General features: G+C 34.4%; 1 long non-coding RNA gene across 1 annotated transcript; it reads right to left on the bottom strand.

The window, feature by feature from the left end:
* Positions 1-9: 9 nt before the first annotated feature.
* Positions 10-1,383, bottom strand: LOC107844921. Its single transcript, XR_007046204.1, has 3 exons — positions 1,233-1,383; positions 1,083-1,133; positions 10-878 (listed from the first exon to the last, which is right to left on the bottom strand). It is a non-coding gene; the product is annotated as an uncharacterized LOC107844921 (long non-coding RNA).
* Between the last annotated feature and the right edge of the window lie 13,035 nt (positions 1,384-14,418).

Below are 14,418 nucleotides of genomic sequence, written 5' to 3'. Positions count from 1 at the left end.
AGGACACATGATAACATATGAAGAATCACAGATGTTCAAGATGAAATACAAAATTCACAAAAGTCCTACATTCATTCACTTTTACTTGTTCACTATATTAAAAATATGTTCTGTTACGAATATCAAGAGAAAAATAATTTTTTTTTCTTGTTTTACCTTTAGCATTAATTACTCTATCCAAATTATTTTTTAAGTTCATGAAAATACACACTAATTAATATGAATATAATGATGGAATATGCACTTCATTTGTTATTTCTTAAATGGTGTAAAAAGTTCATTCTGGACAAGTAAAAGTGAAGAAAAGAGGTATTATATACATGAACGAAACCACAGATCAATCACCATAAAGCAAATAATTTGAACTCTTTAAGAATACACTTCTGTAAGTTGGACGGATAACAAAACTGATCCAATTGAAGCAGTTAAGAGCCTTGACTCAAAATACTAAGACAAGGTACGAAAAGTTCACAGAATTCAACATAACAAAGTCACGGCTAATTATTAAAAAAACATCCACAATGCTTTAAAAGAAATACAGAAAATAAATTCACATCCAATACACACATGAAACATGTAAGCAAATAATAATAAAGATAAAAAATTAAAAGTACTTAAAACTATTTTGAGTTTATCAGAGGTACATTCACTAAAGCTTGTCGAAACCAAAAAAAGCTAAGAAGTGCATAAGTCGCACCACAGCATGTGGGAGGAACCCTAAACCATCCCATTCACCAGTAGATTTTCTTCCAAAAATTAAAAATGAAACAACATTCACCAAACAATATAGAATACAACACAATGACACCACCCTCCTTTAATACGAGTACAAACCTCTTCAATCCCCTTTTTCTGCTTCATTAAAGGTCTTCCAAATCCTTGAAAAAAAAGTGCAAATAGGTGTGCGCAGAAATATTAAATTATTCAATTTGATAACAACAAATAAGTAAAGTGATTCACCAAAATAATTTTATAAAGCCAAAAAATTCAACCCGATAAAGTATTTTGTCAAAATAATTTTATAAATCTAAGAGATCAGATGAAATTAGAAAGCACAAATATGCAATATTAGCTTTGCTTACAGTTATTGGCGAGAAAATGGAGATTTGATGGTAGAGAACAATTGGTAAAACCTGAAAAAAGAAGTGCACAAAAATTAGCCAATAGAAATTTGCACAAATTTGATGAAACAAAGAACTGTTGAAATACAGAATTGCAATTCGAAAACCTACTGGTTCTTCTCCTCGATTTCCCTTTTCCCTCTTTTAACTATTGGAATAGAGGCATTTTTCATGAAAACCGACTGGTTCTTCTCATCCTTTTTTCAACCGTTACTCATCCTTTTTTCAACCGTTACTAAAAGTTAATAAGCTGACTATTGGAGTCTGTGTAGGTAACTGATTTATTTTTATTTTCGATATTTTTTAAAAGTAAAATTCAAGTAAAAAAGTAAAAAAAATAAAAAGAAAGTAGATAAATACCAATACTGATCATTGGAGGATGCCACATCAGCACATCCTTAATCCTCCTTTATATATATATATATTGATTACTTAAATAATACTTCCATTTCAACTCTTTTTTACTTATTTATTTGTTTCAGAAAAAATACATTTTTTTTCTTGTTGACACTCTTTAGGAGTTATTTGGTGTGCAGAATAAGGTCGAATATCCCAAAATTAATCATCGGCTATCTCACTTTATCCCATCCAACATAAAATTATTTTATCCCACCATAATCTCAAATTAATTTAGTTCACATATCATACCACTCATTAATTCATACTTTTCACATGCCATGTTTAAAATTTTAAGATTAAATATTCTTTTGATATAATTTAAATATTAATAAATTTCAAAATTTTCTCAATTTACTTTCTAAAAACAACGTATCAAGTGATATTACACAAATAAATTATAAAAGAGGAAGTACACATAAGTAATACTATCTATAAATAAAGATTTTTGGTCTTACATAAATCCTCTCGTCTTCTAATAATCAAAGATTTATAATTCGAGAATTTACCTAAATCATTTCATCTTGTTTTTCGTATTTAATGATTTGATTATGTAATAATAATGATAATTATTGCAAATAAACTCATAAATAAACGTTATACATACTTAAATTTTTTTTGATCTTTTATAAGAACTCTCATTTTCTATTTCTATATAATTATTATTAAAAAATAACAATTGTTATCGTGACAAATTATCAATACATTTTTAGAAAATTTTGAGATTTTTAAAATATCATTCAAAAAAATAAAAATTTATTAAGATAGGTACTATGTCACTTTCTGGTCTATTTATTTGTTTCAGTAATGAATTTCCTAAATTTTTACCAATTGTGAATATTTAAATAACTTCTTAACCGTAATCTGTAGAGAAAAATGAAATTAAAACTCTAAAGAATTAGAAGAACTTGGATGAGCTCTTAGGAGCAAAGTATCTTTTTTCCCCATTTGGTCCTTAAATAGTGCTGGGAAATTTTAATTTTTGAATCTCGAAGAATTAAAATAAGTTTTTAGGTATATGCAGATGTTGGATATGCTAGTTCCTCGTATATATTCTTTTATATTTTGAATCTCCTTGGTAAAACTCTTGATTTTCGTCATTGACACTAGGGCATTTTCAATATGAGCTAATTCCTACATCAAATAAGGCTATTAAAATTTTAAAAGATTTCATTTAACTATATTAAGAATGCAAATCATATATCGGTCTTATTAAACTATGATATACAAATCGATCTATATTATAGATTAGAAAACACTGTCTTCCTAAAGAATTTAAAAGAAACAAAAAAATATGAGTGTAATCATAGAAATTCCTCCAACATTTTTATTAGCTAAATGCAAAATAATCTTGAAAAAATATTATTGTAGCTTCTACTTATAATTTTTTTAGGTCAATTAATTTTCTTAGAGGAATATCATACGTGTTGTGACATCCGTGAAAATAAATACTTCCGTAGAGAAATCTCTCACTATAATGGATAGTCATATTGGATAACAAATATATTTTCGACTATATAAATCTAAAACAATCTGAAAAGTTAGTTGGTCATTTCATACGCAGAAATATGTATATAAAAAAGGGGGAAAAAAAAAGAGAAGAAAGAATACTACAGCAAGGAACAAACACAAGTGACATTTTTAAGTGCAACTAAGACTCCAAACTTTTTTTTAGTTGTATTACTAAAACCTCATCCACTACCATTTCTTGAAATTTGAGGTTTTTCCTTTTCAACATAGAATAGTTAGCTGCCCTCCGTTTGATAAAACCAACGATTAGCTTTGCCATGAAGCTGGAGTTGAGAATTGGAGTGTTATTTATAGCATCTTCAGTGCCATCAGTTTGATTATCCGCTAGAAACGTGGGAAGAGGAAAAGCCTTTTTGGCTTTAAAAATAAATTTAATACAAATTAATGTGAATAATTATAGACTTAATGATAGATTGATTATAGATTTATATCTATCTATATATAGATAGATAGATTAGTTCTATTTGTCCTATTTTTACTCTTACCAGTTTATCCTATATGTATGTGTCTATCAAATAAAGACGACATTGGTTGGCTTGGGACATGCAAAAAAGACACGATCACAAGGATCCATCGTACGCAATCTTATCTTACATTTTTTGCTTTCTGCCAGAGGCTATTTCTAAGGCTTGAACTCATGACCTCCTTATCACATGGTAGCAACTTTACCAGTTACTCCAAGGTTCCCTTCAAATGCTAGCCATGCAATGCAGTTTAAAAAGGTCGCAGTGGACGGAGTGTAATGACCTAAAAATTTGATGAAATATGTGAAATTTGTAATTTTATGTGATTTGACTATTTTACCCCTTTTCGTAGTTGCATTATGGTGTTTCTGGGGTGTGGGAGTGATTGACATGATTTTTGATGCATTTTGATACCATTTATGCGATATTGTGATTTTTGATGGCTTCGAGAGCCTTATTTTAGACTTATGGGGATATCTTTTGATACATACGATGGATGACCGAACAGACTGCACCAACAGCTCCAGAATATCGATTTTAGTCTAGGTAGACCTTTGGTTTGGGTCCCGGTGTACCTGAGCTCATTTCGACCTATTGATCGAAAAATTAAAAAATTTAAAATATGGGTGTGGGATTCACATTTGATCGAAATGACCTTGGATGAAAAATTCGACTTTGCCAGCAGATCTAAAATATCGATTTTAGGGTGTTAGCATAAAACTATGATTTTACGGCTTTTAAATCTCATTTCGACCTTCGATTTAGAAAATTATGATTTCGGGGATCAAATTTGTGAAAATGATATTTTTATAAAAATCTAATATCGCCATCGCGTACGAAACTTCGAATTTAGTATGGTTGCATAGTTCATTTACATGTATCGAGCTTTGAACAAATTCCGAACACCCCTTCGAAGTCCGAATAGGACTTTAAAAAAATGCAGCTTTTTGTGCAGTTTTTCTGCAATATATATAGCAGTTTTGGGCTTATTTTGCTCATTTTTCATATTGTTTTTTGAGAGTTAAACCCTAAAATAGTATGAAAGCTTAAAAGTGAGATTTGTGGGAGCTTGGATAGCTAGATTAACATCTATTTCTTTGTTTTATTATGAAATTAAGGTAAGAACTCACCCTTTTCTTAGTAATTTCTTGATTAATTTTTCAAAATTCCAAAAATCTTAAGGCTTGATTTTAAACCCCAATTTCACTCCTTTTCACTTGAATAATGTTTTTATCTTATAATTACTGGTTTTTCATCAATTTAACCCTTAAACAGCCCCGATTCTTAATTTTAACCCGGATTTTAAAGATTTTACCTGATAAAGCTCAAAAATAATTTTTCTTCGATTTGAACCTCATTTTTTGCTCAATTTGACTTGGGTTTTCAGCTGTAGGTACCTAAAAATATGAAAAACACATTTTTGAAGTAAAGTTCCAATTTTGCCCTTCTTTTTCGAAAATTCATTTCGGGGATCTGTTTTGGCCCCAAACCAAAAGTAATCAATATGTGTGTCATTGATTTTATTTTGACGCATAGATTTCATATTTGATGTTTTTAGTAGAGTTCGAGATTATTCGTGAAAAGTATGATCGTGAATTCGAAGTGTAGCAAATCAGTTTTGGCTTTTGAGGTAGGCTATGACTTTAACTCTTTCAGACTACGCTGGGTAGTAAATGAAGATACAAAATGCATGTTAAGGGTGAAAACTAATAATGAAAAATGGCTATCTATGTGTTGTGTCCTTGTGGGGCCCTATATGTGATATAATAATCGAAATTGAGATATTATGTGATATGTGTGACCGTGTGGAGTCCTATGTGATATTGATAGCCTTGAATACATGTAAATAATTGTATTATATTGTAAAAATGCTTAATGTGGTACCATTGGTGTATTGTGATTATATTTATACTTTATTGACATATGAGACATGTGGAAATTCATGGATGAAATAAAAATAATGAGTGGATATTGACTTATGTGGTTGTGAAAATGTATCATTGTCGTTGGTTGTGGAAATATATCATGTGGTTGGTTGTTAAAATACTCATTGTGATTGGTTGTGAGCATTACATCTTCATATCATACTCATTCATGAAACATTGGTACCACCGTGGCAATATCTGAGAAACACTGGCAACACCTGATAACACCTTTTTGAGGGATGTGCCAGAAATAAGATATGATATACGTGAATTGTATACGGGTGGACGAACCCCCATGGGTCCTGCGTTGGGAGGTTAGCCTCTGTAGGTGTATACGGGGATTATACGACGATCTCGGAGGTTGTGCGATGACCTCGTGCATCATCATCATCATCATCATATACATTGAACTTACTTTATTGTGTTTATATTGTGTTGTATTGCCATATTAACTTGCCATTTATGTAATTGTCTTATCTTCTTTTACTTTTATTTGATGATCTTGTAGATGCATGTTCCCTCTTGTCCTACTTATATGTGATATAATGTATACTTGTGTTCTATCTTGTTGTGATATTTCAATATATATGATATATTAGAACTGTTAGCTAGTGCAAGCGGGCTACTGTTGTGGGACATTTTTTGATTGCAGGTGACGTGCCCTTAGTATATATTTTGTATGCTTTATTTACTGCTTTGCTTGGTCGTCCTATGATATCTACTGAGTACAAGTGAACCGTACTCATGCCTACTGCCCCCTTTCAGTACAGGTCCTAGCTTGAGAGAGCCTCAGCTTGCTTGACTCAGGCGATTGTTGGAGCTCCTATGGTAGCGGTTAGACATTCATGCGTCCGATGTTCACCTCTATTTTTCTACAGTAGTTCTATCTTTATTAGTATTCAGAGACATATTATTCCTTTATGGTTATTTTTCTGATGTATTTGACTCCTGAATTGTATTAGTAGTTCTTACACTATTGACACCTGATTTTGGGCATGATTGGTATTTTGGATAAGTTTTTACGCATTGTTATGATTACTTATATGGTTCGGCTTCATTCTAGAAGCCTTACCTTGGGATATTTCTTTATTTTTCTCTTTTGTATCAGTTTAGGTGATAGGTCAAGGTACGTCGCGATAAGTACCATCATGACTCTCATTTTTAGGTCATGATAAATTGGTATTAGAGCAACCAGGTTTCATTGGTCTCAACGGTGTAAGAATGGGATGTCTAATAGAGTCTCACATATCGGTATCTAGACGTCTGTATCTATCTTCGAGAGGCTATAGGATGTCTTTAGAAAACTTTTCTTATTTTATTCTTTATCATGTGAAGTTCTTTCATACCTTGTGTTCTGAGTTGTGTTTCAATCATTCTGTGCGAATGGAATAACTTACAATACATCTTATTAATTGAGAGATACGGAGAGAGATTAGTAGAGGTCATTTGTCAGTTGTAAACCCTGTGATTCTTCTGAGATAACTTGGGATCAGTTCGTCGAGGCTTTCATAGAGAGATTTGTACCTTTCAGTTTGAGAGATAGTATGCGAGACGAGTTTGATCATTTGGAGCGGGGCTTCATGATAGTTGTTGAGTATGAGGCACGCTTCCATGCCTTGTTTAGATATTCCTATGATAGCATTTCTATCGAGTCTGAGTAGATTCAGAAGTTCGTGAAGGGTTTGGATGTTTCTCTTTAGCTGACTTTGTCTCAGATGGTTGTGTTTGGGGCTTCTTTTCAGAGTATTATGGATCCTGCTAAGATGACAGAGGGTATTTTTAATGCATCTCAGGGAGGCGCCAAAAAGGCATGATGTTTTGGTGAGACCAGGAGTCAAACCTCCTGAGGTAGAGATTTTAGAGGTTCTTCTAGTTTAGCAGTTTAAGGTGGCTATTCGGGCCTAGTTGTACCTTCTTCTATTGAGGCTGGTCATAGAGGTTTCTATATGTGTGATGAGATTGGCCATGTGGCTAGGGACTGTACCGTTGGGTGATTCGGGCTACTCTTATTTCATCTATGAGAGGTAGGGGTTCTACCAGAGGTACGAAAGGTAAAGAAGGTGGAGCCCATGGTGGTGGTCGTAGGGCCACCTAGGCAGTTGGTAGTCATGGTCAATGTTATGCTACAACAGCCAAACTTGAGGTAGAGGCGTCTGAAGTTATGATTACAAGTATCATCCCCATTTGTTTCAGACTTGTATCTTTATTATTTGAACTCGGGTCGACTTTTCTCTATGTGTTTGCATATTTTCCTTTGCATTTTGATTCTATTAGTGAGCCCCTTTCCATGTCTATTCGTATATCTACCCTAGTAGGTGATTCTTTGTGGTGGATTGGGTGCATCGATTTTGTGTTATGACTTTTACTGGGTGTGAGACTTTGGTAGACTTGCTTGTGTTAGATATGGTCGATTTTGATGTTATTTTGGGTATGGATTGGTTGGCTCCTCATCATCTTATCTTAGATTATTTTGCTAAGACTGTAACTTTAGCTTTGGCTAGTGTGCCAAAGATAGCTTAAAAGGGTGCACTTCATTCGGATCCTAAGAGGATTATATCTTATGTTCAGACTCATAAATTGGTTGAGAGGGGATGTTTATTTTACTTGGCTCATATTCATGACACCAATATTGTTTCACCTCCTTCCCTGGATTCTGTCTGTGTTTTCCGTAAGTTTATGGATGTGTTCCCTACAAACTTGCTTTGTATGCCTCTGGATCAAGATATTAATTTTTTTCGGTGTTTAGCCGAGCACCAAGCCCATTTTGATTCCTCCTTATAGGATGGACCCAGCAGATTTGAAGTAACTGAAGGATCAGTTGCAAAAGTTGATGGATAAGGGATTTATCTGACCTAGTATTTCACCAGGGTATGCTTGTCTTGTTTGTGAAGAAAAAAATGGGTCTATACGGATGTGTATTAATTCTCACAATTGAATAAGCTGACGGTTAAGAATAAGTATCGTCTCCCTCTCATCGATGATTTATTTGATCAGCTTAAGAGTGTTGCGATGTTTTCAAAGATTGATTTGAGGTCCGATTATCGCCAGTTGAGGATTAGAGCTTTAGATATTTTAAAGATAACTTTTTGGACTCAAAATGGTAATTATGAGTTTTTTGTCATGTCTTTTGCATTGACCAATGCCCCTGCCTCGTTCATGGAGTTGATGAATCGGGTGTTTCGATCGTATCTCGACTATTTTATTATTGTATTTATATATGATATCTTAGTTTATTCCAAGAGTGAGGTTGAGCATGGGGAGAATTTGTAGATTGTACTTCAGAGATTGAGGGATGAGAAGTTGTATGCTAAGTTATCTCAGTGCGAGTTGTGGTTGGAGTCTATTTCTTTCTTGGGTCATGTGGTGGCTAAGAAAGGTATTATGGTTGATCCAGCCAATGTTACAGCGGTTCATGATGGGGCTAGACCTACTTCGCCCATTGAGATTCAGAGTTTTGTTGGCTTAGCAGGCTATTATCGGTATTTTGTTGAGGGTTTTTCATCCATTGCAGCTCCATTGACCAAGTTGACCCAGAAGAAAATTTATTTTCAGTGGTCCAATGCTTGTGAGGCGAGCTTTCAAAAACTCAAGGATTTATTGACTTCAGCTCCTATCTTGACTTTGTTCAAGAAGGGCGTGGGTTTTACCATCTTTTGTGATACTTTAGGTATTGGGTTAGGTGCTGTGTTGATGCAGGAGGGAAAGGTGATTGGGTATCCGTCTTGATAGTTAAAGCCTCATGAGAGGAATTATCCTACGCATAATTTGGAGTTGTGCGCAACTGTGTTTGCCTTGAAGATGTGGAGGCACTACTTATATGAAGTTCGTTGTGAGATCCTTTTAGATCACCGTAGCCTTTAGTACTTCTTTACCAGTGAGATCTTAATATGAGGCAACATTTTTGGTTTGAGTTGCTTAAGGATTATGACTTCACTATTCTCTACCATTTGGGCAAGACTAGTGTGACTGGGGATGCCTTGAGCTGAAAGTCGACTAGCATAGGTAACTTGGTGCATCTTTTGACCCAGGAGAAGCCTTTGGCCTTAGAGGTTCAGTCTTTAGCTAACCAGATGGTTAGACTTGATATTTCGATACCTGGGCGTGTTTTAGCATTTGTGGAGGCTAGATCTTCTTTGATGGAGCAGATTCGAGCTCATTAGTTTGATGATGTTGGATTGAGGTTGATTCAAGATAGAGTGTTGAGTGGGCAGGCTAAGAAAGTCTCACTTAATTCAGATGAAGTTTTGAGGATTGGGGCCTGAGTTTATGTGCTGAGAGTGGATGATTGGATTAGGTTGATCTTGGAGGAGGCCCATTGTTCCAGATATTCTATCCATCCAGGTGTGATTAAATTGTATCGTGAATTGAGGCAGCACTACTGGTGGGGTGCTATGAGGTGAGATATAGCGGATTTTGTGGCTCATTACCTATGTTGTCAATAAGTAAAAGCCGAGCATATAATACCTGGTGGATTGCTTCAGAGGTTCCCCATTCCCGAGTAGAAGTGGGAATGAATCACTATGGACTTTGTGACTGGTTTGCCTCGTACATCTCATATTTATGAGAGTGTTTGGGTTATCGTGGATCGATTGACCAAGTCAGCTCACTTTATTTTGATTCAGGTCTCATTCAGTGCCGAGAGATCGAACCATATCTACATTCGTGAGATTGTGCATCTTCATGGTGTGCCAGTGTCCATTATTTCAGATCGAGGTCATGTGTTCAGATCTTACTTTTGGAAGACTTTTTAGGATAAGTTGGGTACTTAGGTTGATCTTTGTACAATATTTCACCACCAGATTGATGGCCAGTCAGAACGAACTATCCAGATTTTGGAGGATATTTTAGTGGCCAGTGAGAGCAGCATTTGGCTTTACCAGAGTTTGCATATAATAATAGCTACCATTTCAGTATTGATATGACTCTTTTTGAGGCGTTGTATGATAGGCGTTGTCGCTTTCAGTTGGTTGGTTTGATGTTTCAGAGGTGATACCTCGAGGTACAGACTTGCTCCATGAGTTTTTAGATAGAGTTCGGGTCATTCATGATAGACATAGAACGGCTCAGAGTAGGCAGAAGTGCTATACTGATCGTTGACTTCGTGTCTTGAGATTTGGTGTTGGTGATCGTGTTTTTCTTTGAGTTTCATCCATGAAGGGTGTGATGAGGTTTAGGAAGAGGGGCAAACTTAACCCCAGGTATATTGGTCCATTTGAGATTCTTTGTACTGTTGGTGATGTGGCTTATAAGTTGGCTTTGCCCCTTGATCTATCAGTTTTTCATCCACTTTTTCATGTTTCTATGCTTCTTTGCTATATTCCTGATAAGTCTCATGTCATTCGTTGGGAGTCGGTTCAACTAGATGAGTGGTTGTCCTTTGTTGAGGAGCCAGTTTTCATTTTGGCTAGGGATGTTAGGTGGTTGCGCTCTAGAGTTATCCCTGTGGTTAAGGTTCAGTGGCGATATCGACCTGTAGATGAGACTACTTGGGAGGTTAAGTCTGATATGTGTAGTTCTTATTCTCAACTCTTTATTGATTCAGGTGTTTCTTTGTCTTAGTTCGAGGATGAACTAGATTTTTAGTGGTGGATGATGTAATGAACCTAAAAATTTGATGAAATATGTGAAATTTGTGATTTTGTGTGATTTGACTGTGATTTTGTATGATTTGATCGTTTTACCTCTCCCCGTAGTTGCATTATGATATTTCTGGGGTGTGGGAGTGATTGACATAATTTTTGATGCATTTTGATACCATTTATGCGATATTATTGTTTTTGATGGCTTCGAGAGCCTTATTTTAGACTTATGGAGATATATTTTGATCCGTGTGACGAATGGCCAAACGGACTATGCCAACAGCTTCGGAATATCAATTTTAGGCTAGGTAGACCTTTGGTTCGAGTCCCGGTGTACCCGAGCTCATTTCAACTTATTGATCAAAAAGTTGAAAATTAAAAATATGAGTGTGGGATCCACATTTGATCAAAACGACCTCAGATGGAAAATTCGACTTCGCCAGTAGATCCGAAATGTATATTTTAGGGTGTTAGGATGTTTGGTATGATTTTAAGACTTTTAAATTTCATTTCGACCCTCAATTTGAAAAATTATGATTTTGGATTTTGGGGGTCAACTTTATGAAAACGATGTTTTTTTGAAAATCTGACACCACTATCGCGTTCGAAACGTTGAATTTAGTATGGTTGCATAGTTTGTTTGCATGTATTAGACTCCGAACGTATTCTGGGCACCTTATCGAAGTCCGGATTGAACTTTAAAAAAATGCAGCAGTTTGTGCAGTTTTTCTGCAATATATATAGCAGTTTTGGGCTCATTTTCCATATTGTCTCTTGAGAGTTAAACCCTAAAATAGTGTGGGAGCTTAAAAGTGAAGTTTGTTGGATCTTGGATAGCTAGATTAACATGTATTTCTTGATATTATTACAAAATTAAGGTGAGAATTTACCTTTTCTTAGTAATTTCTTGATTAATTTTTCAACAACAACAACAACATACCCAATGTATTACCACCTAGTGGGGTCTAATCTTGATTAATTTTTTAAAACCCCCAAAATTTTAGGGCTTGATTTTAAACTCCAATTTCACTCCTTTTTACTCGAATAATGTTTTTATCTTATAATTACTAGTTTTTCATCAATTTAACCCGTAAAACAACCCCAATTCTTAATTTTAACCCAGATTTCAAAGATTTTACCCGGTAAAGCTCAAAAATGGTTTTTCTTCCATTTGAACCTCATTTTTTACTCGATTTGACTTGAGTTTTCAGCTGTAGGTTCCTAAAAATATGAAGAATATATTTTTGAAGTAAATTTCCAATTTTGCTCTTCTTTTTCGAAATCCCGTTCCGGGGGTTCGTTTTGACCCCAAACCAAAAGTAGTCAATATGGGTATCGTTGGTTTTGTTTTGATGTGTAGATTTCATATTTGATAATTTAGTTTAGTTCGAGATTATTTATGAAAAGTAAGGTCGTGGGTTCAAAGTGTAGCGAAACAGTTTTGATTTTTGAGCTAGGTTATGGCTTAACTCTTTCAGACTGGGTTGGCTAGTAAATGATGATACAAAATGCATGTTAAGGGTAGGAACTAATCATGAAAAATGGATATCTATGTGTTGTGCCCGTGTGGGGCCTATATGTGATATAATTATCGAAATTGAGATATTATGTGATATGTGTGACCGTGTGGGGTCCTATGTGATATTAATATCCTTGAATACATGTGAATAATTGTATTATGTTGTTAAAATGCTTAATGTGGTACCACTGGTGTATTGATTATATTCATACTTTATTGACATATGAGACATGTGGAAATTCATGGATGGAACAAAAATAATGAGTGGATATTGGCTCATGTGGTTGTGGAAATATATCATTGTGGTTGGTTGTGGAAATATATCATGTGGTTGGTTGAGGAAATACTCACTGTGATTGGTTGTGAGCATTACATCTTCATATCATACTTGCATGAAACATTGGTACCACCGTGGCAACATCTGAGAAACACTAGCAACACCTAAAAACACCTTTCCGAGGGATGTGCCGGAAATTAGATATGATATATGTGGATTGTATACAGGTTGACGAACCCTCCATGGATCCTACATTATGAGGCTTGCCTCCGTAGGTGTATACTGGAATTGTGCGACGATCCCCGAGGTTGTTCAACGACCTTATGCATCATCATCATCATCATATACATTGCACTTACTTTATTGTGTTGTATTGCATATTAACTTGCCATTTATGTAATTGTCTTATCTTCTTTTACTTGTATTTGATGATCTTGTATATGCATGTTCCCTTTTATTCTACTTATATGTGATATAATGCATACTTATGTTCTATCTTGTCGTGATGTTGCAATATATGTTATGTATTAGAACTGTTAGTGCAAGTGGTATAGACTACCATTGTGGGACATTTTCTAATTGCAGGTGATGTGCCCTTTGTGTTTATTTTCTATGCTTTATTTACTGTTTTACTTGGTCGGCCTATGATACCTACTGAGTACAAGTGGACCATACTCATGCCTGCTGCGCCCTTTCGGTGCAGGTCCTAACTCAAGTGCGCCTCAACTAGCTTGACTCGAGCGATTGTTGGAGCTTCCAAGGTAGCGGTTAGACATTCATGCGTCCGATGTTCACCTCTATCTCACTACTACAAAAACAAAAAAAACTGACCACCCAAAACCGACCATAAAAAGTAGTCGAAAAAAACCAACAACTCGTGGTCGATTTTTTTTTTAAATTTTTTTTATTAAAAATAGATACCACATATGGTAGCTTTATAATTATAAAATATCAAAATAAATATTTCAATTATTTTTATATTAATTATTATATACTTTAAAAATTAAAATTTAAAAAAAATAACAAAACCGACCACAAGTGGTCAGTTTTTAAAATTTATTAAAAAAAATATTTTTAAAAAAGCCACCACTTGTGGTCAGTTTTTATTTAAAATAAAAAGAAATTAATTGTTTATTAATTAATTTAATAAAAAACCACCACTGATGGTAGTTTTTATTGAAATCACAAAATATAATTAAATTTAAAAAATGACCACTTGTGGTTGTTTTTAATTTAAATAATACTAATAAAAAATTTAAAAACTAACCACTTGTGGTTTGTTTTGGAAATAAAAAAAGATAAAAACTAAATAATTATTTTTATAAAATAATTATATGAAATGTTGTATATTAACTTTATGTAATCTAATTATTGTTATTAGGATACTATCTACAGGATCTCTTAGGCTGGGGTATGCCACTCAGCCTACCAGACCATATAATAATATCGAATTAAGCCAAAGTCGGAAGACCGAACCAAAGCACCAACCGAAATAGAAAAGAATCTTAAGTAATTTTATGACTGTATGGACGATTCTTTTACCCAAACATGGGGCCTGTCAGAGATTTAATATCCTTATGTTGAACCTGTGTGTCTAGAAGTTCTAA

Source organism: Capsicum annuum, chromosome 10 (genome assembly GCF_002878395.1).
Source record: "Capsicum annuum cultivar UCD-10X-F1 chromosome 10, UCD10Xv1.1, whole genome shotgun sequence".
NCBI classification, from domain to species: Eukaryota; Viridiplantae; Streptophyta; class Magnoliopsida; order Solanales; family Solanaceae; genus Capsicum; species Capsicum annuum.
Note: the sequence above shows the minus strand (reverse complement) of the source record. Positions and strands in the feature narration are given on the sequence as shown.